The sequence below is a fragment of the Hydra vulgaris genome, chromosome 02 (genome assembly GCF_038396675.1).
Source record: "Hydra vulgaris chromosome 02, alternate assembly HydraT2T_AEP".
Classification (NCBI taxonomy): Eukaryota; Metazoa; Cnidaria; class Hydrozoa; order Anthoathecata; family Hydridae; genus Hydra; species Hydra vulgaris.
This window is the reverse complement of record NC_088921.1, coordinates 37,167,225-37,181,622: the sequence shown is the minus strand read 5'-3', so window position 1 is coordinate 37,181,622 and position 14,398 is coordinate 37,167,225. Positions and strand designations below refer to the sequence as shown.

The 14,398-nt window shown below is 30.6% G+C and overlaps 1 long non-coding RNA gene across 1 annotated transcript; it reads right to left on the bottom strand.

Annotated features, from left to right (window-relative positions):
• Positions 1-13,121: 13,121 nt before the first annotated feature.
• LOC136076500 (uncharacterized) lies at positions 13,122-13,970 on the bottom strand. Its single transcript, XR_010636319.1, has 3 exons — positions 13,874-13,970; positions 13,539-13,759; positions 13,122-13,419 (listed from the first exon to the last, which is right to left on the bottom strand). It is a non-coding gene; the product is annotated as an uncharacterized LOC136076500 (long non-coding RNA).
• Between the last annotated feature and the right edge of the window lie 428 nt (positions 13,971-14,398).

The following is a 14,398-nucleotide window of genomic DNA, read 5'->3' as shown; positions in this document are numbered from 1 at the left end:
ATAATTTTTCTATAGTTATTTTTTTTTACCGCTTACTAAAACTTATTTAAGTAAGGAACAAGCATAGAAAAGGTCGGTGTGGAATAAATGTACCAAGACCCGCATTTTACAACTAGTTAAAAACAATAATTAAAAAGTTTAAAATATATACGTAGAAATATAAAGAAGAAAGTTAAATATAAATAAATATATAAAAAAAGACTAAAAAGTTAAAAAAAAAAATTTTCTCGGGACCCAAGGACTTTGTGTACGTACACAACTACTAAGTACCCAGCAAACTCTCCATGCTTGGTCCATGCATGGGATTCATTGACTGATGACTGGTACCACTGCGCCGGTGATGCCGTTCATATTCCAACGGTTGGCCATGTTCGTTGTACGATCGGCCGACTGTAAAGATCATGGCGAGCTCTTTTCAAACTTAAGCCATGTTAGTAATTGAAAAAAAAATTGAGTTTGCGCATGCGTTATTTTTTTTAAAGAGTTTTTAAATAAAGTCTTAAAGTGGTTAAAAGTTAGTAAAGAATTAAAAAACACTAATTTAAAATAAAGATAAAAATCTTCAACTTTTTAACAAATGTCAGTTTCCATATTCCTTTTTTTTTTATTTCTGTTTGTAATAATGTTATTGGAATTTATAAAGAAATAAGAAAAAAAATTTTATAGCAAAATGACAGATTTGCGTGGTCCATTTCAAAGTTTTTTTTTAAATGTTAACCAGGGTTTTTACCATTGATGACGTTTTATCTAAATACGCTAAATACTAAAACTTTCGAATTTAGAGCAATTTTTACATCCCCCACAAGACATTGGAAGTTCAAGTAATGGATTGCGCAAGTGTTGCACAAAGTTTTTTCTAACAAACTGTTGTCTTTCCTTAATGGGGTTCATACAATTTAATTGACGATCACTAAGAAATAATTCTACAAAAATTTAAAAATTTACGATTTATTGTACTCATCCCACAAGAGATTTGTTTTAAAACACCACAAATAATAATACGTTTCAAACATTATAATCTCAATACTTTTGTTCCAATATGAATTTAATATTGTGAAATTGCATTTAAGGAAGTCATTAAGTCTTAATTCTTTTGAGACAACAATAGTTCTTAAAAACATGCCGCACCGTTAGTAAGTTTAATTTACAACGCAATAAATGAGCCTTATTCTGTATCATTTTAATGTTGCAAAGTATATATTTAAACGTATATAACAACACTTATATTACAAGCTTCAGTCTTGTATTAAACCATGACAATGGCCCCCATACTAAAGAGGATTGGTAGACCTAGTAAAAATTTTGGAAATAATGTATCTATTGATGCAGAAGAGTCAGTACTTAGATCAGAAAAAAAATGTTCACTACATTCAATATATATACCAGCTTTTGCTGGTATATTTATTGAATGTAGTGAACATTTAAACAAATATATTGCTGATAAAAAAAGCCGACGTTCTTATCGGTTAAATCATTGGATTGTTGGTTTTTCATTAGAAAATATTAATTGAGGAAAACCACCATTGAATAGAGCTATATTGCAAAAATATCTTTTTGAGAGAGGAAGCAATCCTAGAAAAGAAACAAGACTCATTGCAAATAATCTAGTTAGCAAAATTATTGAAAACCTTTGGTTACATGTTCGTATTCCAATGAACGTAACAAGAAGGACTTTGCTGATTGTCCGTTTGGTAGAATATGAGACACTGAAAAAAATTCCTGAAAGCAGACAAGAAGAACTAAAAGTAAAGCAAAACACTAAATATTTTACAATTAAACTGGTCAGTCTGTTTAATATATCACTTAGAGACACTTACGCATTGCTGAAACACTCTGGTAACAACGAGTAGCTTATTGACTGGGAATTTCTAAAAAGCCAACGAAAGTTTCCTCAAGTTGGCTCAATGGCTGGAGTTGACAAACTACTTGCTGAAAAAGAGCGACAATGCTATATCAAACTGCAGTATCAGGAAAGAAAGAAAAGAAAGAAATTGCTTCATATTAAAAAATAGCAACTCAAATATTTAACCATTTCTGAAAATAATGAAGTCAACGAGGGCGACAAATTTTCCTCAGATATTACGGAAGAAGATGAAAGTGATAAAAGTTTTTCAGTGAAAGAGAAATAAAAACACCATTGCAAATCAGCGATAACGATAAAAATTTCAAAAAGAGAACTAATAAAAGAAACGTGTGCAGTTGCTGATGGATCCGGTATTAGTAAAAGACAACAGCTACTTATTTCGGGAAAGACTTTAGCATTAGGTGGAGCAGCTTAAACCCTTTCGCGACTGACTTAAAAACAGCTATATGACTGCGCGTAAAATAACGATCTTGCATCATGATCAACTAAAAGAGTATAAAATAAAAATTACTATTCAGAATTTTACAAATAAGACCTTGTTTTTTTTGTCAAAGAATTGGCTTTCAGAAAATTAAAAAACTAAAAAAAATATTTATTATCTTAGTAACGTGATCAAAATATATCATGTTGAAATTAACAAAAATATATAGTTTCTCTATTTAACCTTTAACAAATAAAGTAGAAATACATAAACATACCGTTTTTGATTTTAAATAAATGAGACATTTATTGTGGTGATCAAACAAAAAAAATCTTCACCACTATCATTGAAAAAAATATCAAGGATCTCACTTATGACAGTAAATTTTTTATCTGTTTTTGTCATTTTTTTAAATTGATTTTCGAGCGATCTATGAATGCAATTAACAAACGGTTTGAAGCATTAACTAAAGAAATTATTCACATTTCAAAAATAAGTTTAAAGTTTTCCCCAATTGGTATAGATGATTTGAAATATTCAAAACTGTTTATGTACCGCCATGCGGGTCACTCGTCATTTAGAAACAAATTTTATGAACCGCCATAAGGATCACTCGTCACGAAAGGGTTAAATGATGTTACCCTTTCTAAATCATCAGTTCAAAAAACAAGATTAGCTAACAGAATTGAAGAAGCTAAATTAATTGAAGAAACTTGGAGTCCACCTGAATATTTGGAAATTCATTGGGATGGAAAAACTTTCAAGCAAGCTACTGGAAAAAAGGAAGTGCGACTTGCTGTGATGCAGGGCCACCTCCTAAATTGCTAGGTACTCCTAATATTGGTGACAGAACTGGTCAAACGCAATGTTGTTTAGTGATGAACCTAGTTGATAAATGGCAATTAAAAGCATCGGTTATTGCACTTGTATATGATACAACATCTGCAAACAGTGGAGCATATAATGGAGCTGCAACTCTAATTGAGAAGCAAATTGGTCTTTCTCTACTCCGACTTGAATGTAGACATCATGTTCTAGAGCTCTTTATAAAAGCAACATCCAATGCTATTTATGGTCCGAGAAAATCACCAAGAGTTCAGTTGTTTGAAATGTTCAAAGAAGAATTATATAACCTTAACAAGAATGTAAAAGAACTTAGAGTATGAGACTGGCCTCATGACCAAAACTGTTTTTTATTTCAACATGCACTTGAAGTTAAGAAATGGACAATGGATTGCTTGGATAGAAAAATATTTCCTCGTGAGGACTACCACGATCTAATGGAGCTTATTCTATTTTTTTCGGTGGACATATTAAAAGAGGTTTCCACATTCGGTATGCCGGTTTTGATCATTATGCAAGGTGGATGTTAAAAGGCATTTAATATACAAAAATATTCCTACTATCTCGTACTACTTTTAAACTTACTGATGAAGAAGCAAGAAAGGTTGAGAGGATGATCTAGTACATTTGTCTTTTTTACGCAAAGTAACTTCTTTAATTTGCTATTATTTCTGCTGCTCCAGCTATTGACCAGCATTTATTTTATTTAATGAGGAACTTTAGATCAATTGACCTTAAAATTGCAGAAGAAACCATCTAGTATATTAAAAGACACCTTCGATACTTATCTGAGGAGCTATAAGTCTTTTCCGTGTAGGACAATTCTGTGAGTTATGCAGAAAAGTTTATGATGGGTCAAAAACTTATAAACTTACCAAAACCCAAACTATTCACTCCATATAAACCGAAGACTCCGATTATTATTTGGTGCGACGAAGTTTTTTTATCGTCTTTTATTGGGGAAAAGTCATGGTTGCTTTTTCATTTGATAAAATTAAACAGACCCCAAGAATGGTTAAATGTTTCATTAGAACATTGGAACAAGTTGTCAACGATATTGGAGAGCAAGGTATCAAGCTTATAGGAGACATCGAAGACAAATATTTTGATGCAGTAGAGAGAACAACTTGCTCAAGTTGCGGAAAAGCATTGAAACAGCTCTAGAAGTGCATATTTTTAAAGAAATCAATTGAAATTAATTTTTATCAAACAAGCAAAAAAAAATTGGGACAGTGACGTTATTGATTATATATTTATTAAAATTTCAATAAAGCTTTTGTGGGATATGCCTGAATAGTAAATTTTTTTATATATAATATGCCTAAATAATTGTTGTCTAATGGATAATAACTAAATTGTGTCAACCCCATTAAGTAACTATAACAATTAGTGGATAAAAAAGTTACACAACACATGCGCTATCATTATTCTAACATACAATGTTTTGTGAGGGATCTTAAAATTGTCCTAAACTCAAAATTTTTTGTACTTAGGGTTTTTAGATCAAAATTAATTACTGGTAAAAACCCCAATTAAAATTTCAAAAAAATGTTTCAAATGGACCTAGTGAAAAATAAAACCGCATCCCACATGGGTTCCACGTGGGTTCCGTGTGGGATTGATGGGATTTACGTGGGACGGATTTTCCAATGTGGTATCGGTATGGAAATTTTTCACTTTAAACCCATGTGGGTAATCCCAGATGGGTTACATGTGGGAACCATATGGTATTTACTTTTAAGTAGTAATTACTGGGAAATTGTGGAATTTACATGGGAATTTATTTGAAAGCTGAAAACTAAAAAAACGATAAATTTTAAAATCGATATTGCATTTTGGCGAGGCTACATTTATATTGTGTAAATATATTTTACAAATTAATCAAATCAATATATTTTTACTTTAATGATATATACTGTATATATATACACTAATGATATATACTATATATATAAACTAATGATATATACTGTATATATATATATATATATATATATATTAATATATATATATATATATATATATATATATATATATATATATATATATATATATATATATATATATATACACTAATGATATATACTGTATATATATACACTAATGATATATACTGTATATATATACACTAATGATATATACTGTATATATATACACTAATGATATATACTGTATATATATACAATTGAGCGGGACATTTACAAACAGGTATAAACTGATGACGTGTAAAGACCTATCATGGTATAAATTACAGCATAATAATAATACTGATAATAAGTAATAATAATAAATAATAATAACAATAATAGTAATAATAATATTAAATACAGAAATATAATACAGTAAATACAGTAATTATTCTAGAGAATGGCAAGCAAGTATGTAAGTACCACGAATCTTTCTTTATAGAAATAAAATGAGGATTTCTGCAAACAAAATAATCAAATAACTATTATACCATAATATACTCAAGAAATACATAGTTCTTGAGTATATCGTCGCCTTAGAGGGCAGAGATTCTATCTCCATGTTGTGCTCAAATTCAACTATGACTTTAGGGACATCTATTTTAAGTGCTAGAATCAGATTAGGCAGCGGGTCTATCTCCGCATAGAATGAGAAGAGCAATAAGTTTGTGCGAGTTTTGACCTATCTACATTTGTGCGGAATCCCAAAAGGGCAAAGGTGTTATCTCCTTTGCCATCTAACTATACCGGAGATATCTTCTTTGCCCTATGACGTAATTCTTGAAAATGGCAGACGATAACAAACGAAATATAATGAATAAACAACCTTTTATTAAAACAGAGATAATTTTAAATAGTTTTTTTTATAATTTTAAGAATTCACCATGGAATTAAACAATGGTTCAAAAATGCGAACTTTCACTGAACCAAAAATTGGACGCAAACAAGGCAAAAAATCAAATCTTTGGAAACGATTTGTTTAAAAAGACAAAAGAGAGAAAGGAATGGCATACAAGACACGAAAAGGTAAAGCAGTACCGCCCAAAACACCTAGAACGGTGAACTGTTTAAAGTGCAAATTCAAGTGTAGAGAACATTTTGAGGAAACCAAACGACTAGAAATAAATAAACACTACTAGCAACTAGAGGGTGAAAATAGAAAAAAAGATTTCATATGCCATTTAGTGAAAAGTAGCAATGTTTCACGTCGTCGTGATAATTCAGGAATAAGACCAAAAGCAATATCCTGTGCATATCATCTGCCAGTGGAAGCGAATGAAAACATTGTCATTAGAGTGTGGCAAAAAATTTTTTGCACGACTTTGGACATAAGTAAGAAAACTGTTCAGTTTGTTGTAAAAAATAAAAAGACCAATGCTCGATTTGCAATGCTTTTCGAAATGCCAGTGGTGATGATAAAGAAACGCTACGACCAAATTATGACAGTCATAAATTTCGTGAAAAGGAAGCTATAGATGAAAAAAATTCTGATAAGACTGCATCTGCTGCTGACAAGTCCATTCGTTCTATAACTTTTGACCTCGAAGCAGTGTTACCATTTCCATTTGCAGGTGATGCGCAAATTTTCTATATGCGGAAACTTGCCGTTTATAATTTTACTATTTATGAAACGTCAACCAAAAAAGGAATTTGTTTCCTATGGGACGAAAGTGAAGGTAAACGAGGAGCCAATGAAATAAATACAGCTCTGTTAGATTATATGAAGTCTCTTCCAGTTTCTGTGAAGAGGGTGACTTCTTTTAGTGATACGTGCTCTGGACAAAATAGAAACCAATTTATTGTTGCGACAATGATGTACATTGTTCAAACAACTCACCTGGAATGCATCGATATGAAGTATATGGAGTCGGGTCATTCTTATTTAGAAGTTGACTCTATGCACAGTACTATTGAACGCAGTAAGAGCCATCAAAAAATTTACACTACACGAGAATGCGAAGTTCTGATTGCTGCAGCGCGCAAGAATCCGTGTCCATATCTTGTTAAACCATTGCAACACACCGATTTTTTTAACTCAAAACAATTTTGCGGTAAAATTGTGAAAAATCGTACATAAAATATTAAAGGTGAAACCGTCAACTGGTTTAATATTAAGTGGGCAAGGTTTGAAAGGTCAAGACCGTTCATTATGCAGTACAAATATAGCATTACGTCGCCTACCTTTATGGAAATAAATGTACAGTCTGGAAGAGGACGACGATCCAACATCGAAGGATTAGAGCTTCAGCCATTGTATCCTACTCGCCTGCCTATTTCAGATGCGAAAAAAAAAGATCTCATGCGCATGGTGAAATAGCGTGTTATTTCACCAGATTATGCCCAATGGTATAACAACCTACCGCCTGCAGTAGCCATGAGAGACAGTTTACCAGAACCAACTATTGATGAGTCAGAAATTGATGAATCGGACTATGAAGACAACTAGAACTAAGACTTAGTTTTCTGTCAGTCATTTTTTTCAGTATTACTACTATTATTCTGTTATATAATTTTGCTATTAAAACAATTTTTGTTCTTAACTCGGACTATGAAGATAACTAAAAGTAAGACTTTGTTTTTTGTCAGTCATTTTTTTCAGTATTACTATAATAATTATTCTGTTATATAATTTTGCTATTATAACAATTTTCTGATTTTTCTGCTAATTAAGATTAAGATTTCACTTAGAATTTAATAATATTGATTACAAAAACATTGTTTACAAATTTTTAAATTCTATTCAATTCACAGTTTATTTGAGTAAAGGTTCTATCTCCATGGTAATTGTAAAATTTGTCGCAAAATGTTACTAATTTTAAAAAGTTTGAACCATGATTGTCATTATCTGATAGTTTACACAATCATAAAAAGCATTTTGTATTAATTAAAAAAGAATTTTACTTGGATTCATTATGTTTATAAATTTCAAAAATTCCATTCAACTCGCAATTAATTTAGGCAAAGGTTCTATCTCCATGATGACTTTTATAATTTGTGCCATACTCTCTTCAATGTTAATAATTTCAAAAAAGTTGAATTATTCCTATCATGTTTGATAGTTCTAATTGATCAAAAAACATTAACACTAACAAAAAATGAAGTTGCTGATTTATGCTTAATGCTCAAACTTTGTTTTTGTTCTCCTGCAAAACTACCCAAAATAGAGATAGAACCTCTGCCCTCTAAGGCGACGATATTATCTGCAAACAATTAACTGATGGAAGTTCAAATGTTGTCAAAAACCAAGCATGCATGCATAGGACACTGCTGTGTCCCACAAAGAAATGCAGGTTTTAAATTCAAAGAATTCCTAATTTTCTTTATTAAAGAAGAAAAAAATAGGGGGGAAATGGGTTTCTGTAACTTTTTTTAGGGTCTAAAACTTTTAACTTTAGATATAATAAGGTCCTTAAGACTTAAGGGACTTACAAACTACATTGAGGAACAAAAACAGAATATTTACAGAAACTTTTTAATTTTTAATCTGGAGTACCATAGTGTTTTTGGGAATAAAGCCTCTTGGTCCAGTTTTCAAAGTAATATAATAAAGTAAAAGTGATCTAAAGTAATATATAAATAAAATATGTAATATATAAAATAATATGATTTAAAATACATATAGTTATATATATAACTCTTGATAATTAACTTTATGTATAAATAGTTATACATATGATTTATTATATAAACTTATTTTTTAAGGTTATGCTTGAGCTAAATAGTACCAATTGATTCAAATTCAAGTTTTAGTTAAAGTTCAAATTCTTATTTTTATTCATTGTTTTCACTATTTTATATTTATTTGTTCATTTATTCAAAAACAATTTAAATTCATAAAGAAGCTTGCTAATCTGAAAGAACAATTTATTTATATTTTTACTTCAATTGAGTACTGTTGAGAATAAATGTATAATTAAACCAGAAAAAAATTGATGGTATATGCATTTTTAATATTGTATTAAAAAATCATATATACCATCATAATATGATAACAAAAACTGACATCATTTTTAATGGGAGATAGCAAAAAATTAACCGAGTTTGATAAAAGAGGATGGCGTTTAATAAATGGGGTCATAATCTGATATCATTATGCATAGATGACCCTATGATTTAAGTAAAAAAGTAATAAATTTGTCATATTTCTCTTTAGAAAGTACAAGAAAAAAGCATTGTAATGCCGAGAACCTATCTATTGAGCAAACTTTGACCACCTATTTTATAAATTAAAGAGACAGAGGTGGATGTGCGAATCACAAAATAACTAATAACGATGCTCTAAATTGGTCAAAGAATGAATTTACTTATATAAATTTAGATGGTTTTTTTTAGTTTCGAATATTATATTATGTGTGACGCAAAATAAAGATACTTTTGCATCCAGTGTCTGTTGCACCCAATATCTACATAATTGTAAAGTAGGTTTTTACATTTTTGTTTATGTTTTTTGTTTTTTTGTTTAGTGACTTATCCTAATTGATAACTTTTTTTCAGGATTCTTATTTTGAGTTCAAGCTCATTACCCATAATATGGGTTCAATTACCCATAATATGTTAGTCATTGTAAGTAATAAGTTAGGAAATAATTATTTGTGAAATAAAGACCAAGTTGTAGTTATTAATGACTTTAACCTGGGTAACAATTAAATATGCTAGACTTATGAGGTTCTTTGTTAAAATTGCTCTGTCTGTCTCTGTCTCTCTTTCTCTCTCTCTCTCTCTCTCTCTTTCTCTCTCTCTCTCTCTCTCTCTCTCTCTCTTTCTCTCTCTCTCTCTCTCTCTCTCTCTCTCTCTCTCTCTCTCTCTATATATATATATATATATATATATATATATATATATATATATATATATATATATATATATATATATATATATATTTATATATACATATATAAATATGTATATATATATATATATATATATATATATATATACATATATATATATATATATATATATATATATATATATATATATATATATATATATATATATATATATACATAAATATAAACATATATAAATATATGTATATATATTAGGCCATCCCATAATTTTTTTTTGACAACCAAATTACATGCGGAGTCGCTAATGAGTGGCGTAGAGGTCATATTTATAAGTCAAATTTTTTTATTTTTTATTTTTTCCTGTTAGAAGTATTCGCGCCGGTCGTTCGAAGTTACGCACTAGGCAATTTATGACCAAAATTGAGCAGTTTTCAACACAACGGCGCGAATCGATTCTGATGTCGAATCCAGTTAATTTTTTCATTTATATTCTCTTCATGTGTTCCCATACCAAAAAAAACACTGTGCTTTTCGAGTTAAGAAATACATAATGCCTACCGTTCACTGATTTTGATAGAAAAATCAACATTTGTGTTATTTCAAAGTGCCTTTTTGTTGATCTATGAGGTCATTTTCAGTCATGGTGCAATATTTTTTTTTTTTACTTCTTATTGGTATCAAATGATGTTTTTAAAAAAATTACTTTTATTGGAACCTAAGATTAAACAAAGCCAAACTTAAAATGGTTACCCCCAAAAGATTTGTTATAGGACTTTAAATATTTTGCTGTAGATTTAACTAGATCTAAATGTGTTGATATATTTCAGAAAATATCTACTTAGATTTTGTGTGTGTTATTTTAAATTCTCATTAAATTTTAAGTGCTCATCACAGAGCACCGCGGGAAAATTTTTTACTAGTAAATGTCGTTTATATGACTAAACCGGCATCAATCCTCGGACCTCCGATATTAAAGTAAGAACTCTAAGTACTGCCATAGCTGCTATTATATTTATTATATATATAATAAATTCTTTCCTTTAAGACACATATCTCTAAAAATCACATAATTTAGTTTTTTTTTAAAATACATTTTCAAGGTTTAGAGTCTACAGTAAGGTAATTCTAATTATTAGAGATATTGGAAAGGTTTTGAATTATTAACTCACAGCCAGTAGCGAGGGAGCAGGCGTTGTAACTGACTCCTTGTATCTATTCTTCGTCTTTTTAAATGGCTTTTTCCAAGAGTTTTTCATTTGGAGAAGGTTCTGAAGTTTTTCCTCGCTCTTCGCACGCTCTACATTATCTTGAATGAGTTTTACTGCACGTTCTGATGAGTCGTTAACAACTTCGACAGATTTTACGAAGCTTTGAAACTCATTGTATCCTGGAAATTCTTTCCAAAAAATCTGAGGGAGTTTCATCCATAGACATTTTTCAGAAGTATGACCTAGGATATCAAAAATTAACCAGGAATCTGGCGAAATATATGATTCAAGACCTGGTGTTTGATCTATATTAAACAAAAAACTGCTATCAGAAAGGATTTTAGTTTTGGTTCTAACCGTTCCTACATTTTTAATGCCACTCCGTTGGGTTTAATAAAGAACTTTTGCCATCTTTTCCATTACGATGTAGTGATCTTTATTAGAACATGCTAGCGCCAGCACCACGGTTGATGGATCCAAATACCACATATGGTTTCGCCATGATTTTAATACCACTTCTGCGGCAGGCTCATACGCATTGTAATGGCACATCTGCCAATAGTTTCGTTGATCCTAAGAGTGTGAGTTAAAAATAATGCAATACAGATAGTAAGTAAGGTTGATAATGACACGTCTAACATCTAATGTAATAAGTGTCATTTATTTATGTCATTATTCTAAAACAATTTAGTTGGTATTTTTTTGAAACAAATTATTCTTAAATTATGAGACAAATATAAAAATATTTAGGAAATTAAGTTTTACTTCAAAAGCTGCAGAATCAGAAAACTCGCAGGTCAAAAACCACGATGCCCAGAAAAGAGAAATGTATTCAGCCATTCTGTTGATCTCTTTGACAATTTCATCACTCAGAAAAAGAACCTGTCTGATCTTAGGGAGAAGCAAATTGAACTTCATTTAGTACAATGCCTTTGCCATGAACCTGGCGTGTGAAATAGCTCCGGTTTTGTGAATTTTATACCTAACTGTCTGATCTTCTTCAAGGAACATAACTACAAGCTCTGCCAGTTCACAATAATCTTTGCGCTTCTCAAAAGTCTAAATGTATATAATTTACAACTTAATTAAAAACTTTCATGTTTCTTCTTTCTATTTTTATAGTTGGTATATATATTTGGTATAAAGTTGTTTTAAAGTAATATATTTCTTTATTTTAACCTTACCCGACTATTTCTTAACTTGTTTTTATCTATCAGGTCCTTGCAAGTTTTTAGCGCCAATAGAGCCTGCTTCTCCAACCAGGTACCCTTAACATTCTGGTGATTAAATTTCAACAGCATCTTCTCGTTGTTTGCATCAATACCATGCCAGTTCTGCTTTAGAGATTTAAATAGTTGATTCTCTGGTCCAACAGATTTGTTTACTGCAACTTCATTGCAAAAGTGTTTTATATGGAGCTCTCCTACATGATGGCAGCAGGCTAACAAGAGCAATGGTCGGCCTTGAAAATTAGCTAATCTTGCACAAGCTCCTTTTAAATAGCCAGTGTTTGAAGCAGTGGTATCAAAACAAACTCCGTGGATGAACTGCCCTAGATCAAAAGAATGTAATAGATTTTGAATTGCTGTGAACTGAGCCTCACCACTGCCGTGTTCCAACCCTGGAGCGCCTAACAGATAGGACTGATTGTCATGCCTTATAAGCACACAAATTCGGTCTTTTGTCTCATCTATGCTACCCGTATAATCTTTGATAATTTTGCTATCAAAATTCACAATGATGGGTTTGCCGCTCGTCTTAACCATACTGGTTATGTTTGCTCTAAGAACACCAGCATCATTTCTTATTATTGTATCAAAAATCCTGTGAGTTGAGCTGTGGGATAATGTTACATTTTTTATATCTCCACCGGCATTGCAAAGAAAAGAAGAGATAAGTGCTCTTGCCTGGTTAGTAGATATTCCCATCCCAATAGCAGTTCTGGCAGTTTTTGAAAAAATGTCTTTTGGTATCTTTAGAGTCTTATTTTTAACTGTCTTCTTCTTTGATGCGTTACCAATCTTAAAATCATCTTCAGAACATGTATCATTAGAGTCATCAGTAATCATTTCACTTTCAGAGGAAAATCCGGAGAAATCATGGAAAGTTTTTTTTACTATACCAGAGGTTTTAGAGTTATTTCTTGATGCAGATCTATTACTAACATCTACAAACCGACCGTCCAACGCTCCAATCACCATCTTTCTGCAACTTAGCTGGTCCCGTATGAAGGTTAAATCTTCAATCTTATCTGCTTCCAGTCTTAGCCTATCAGTCTTTAAACTACGTTCAAGAAGCGTAATGTCTTCTCCAGCCCAAAATAATCCTTTAAATTTAATTTTATTAGGTAAGAACAAGAAAAAGTAAACTATTTACTTCACAATAAATTAGCTTAGTACTGGCTGTTTGACTAGAAAATCTTAACATTTAATATTTATCCCCTACCTGTCATTGATTTCTCAAATTTATTTCTTGTCTCAAGATAACCAATTCCAATTTTTTTCTGGGATTTCTTCAATGCTATGTACTTTTCTACATACTTCTTGACATGATACATCATCCTTTTGTCACTGATGACTTTGAAGCCAGTTTTTCTCCAAGGAATTAAGATTCCGGAAAGGATACAACTGACATTGCAAAATTCATTGTTTGTTATGCATTTTAATCTATGAAGAACTTCCGTAAATTAAAAACATAACTTATTAAATTATCTTTACTATATTTGACATAAAACATGAAATAACGTTCTTATCTATTGATTTCTAAAGCTAAAAGCTTACTTGAAAGTTTTGGACATTAAAGGACAAGCGACGAGATCCTTCAGTGCTTTCTTTGGAAATTGTTCTCTTAAAAATAAGTAGCGTTGGATAACGTGAATCCTTATGGGCAGCTGGTTTGTTTCCATTCTATCCAGAGTGACGTTAACTAGGAACATGTTCTTGCGACTCGATCTTCTTTTTTTAAACCCCTTCTTGGGACAGGGATACACCTCAGATACTTTTGTTGTCATAGCTAGCTTTAAAACAAAATTTCATAATGTTACTCATTGATCATAATGTTAATCACTATAAACATTTTCATAATTTGTATGAAGTTTAAAATTTTTTAAAAGTTTATTTAAAATATTATAAATGTTTAAATAACCTAATTCAATTAACTATAATTATAAAATATAACATGCATTATTATGTTATGTTGTTATAATAAACTTACTTGAGGTGGTAATATTAGATTTTTTAAAATTAAAAATTGTTAAGTAGCTCGATAAAAAAAATGTTTTCTTAACTGCGCTTTTTTTAAATATT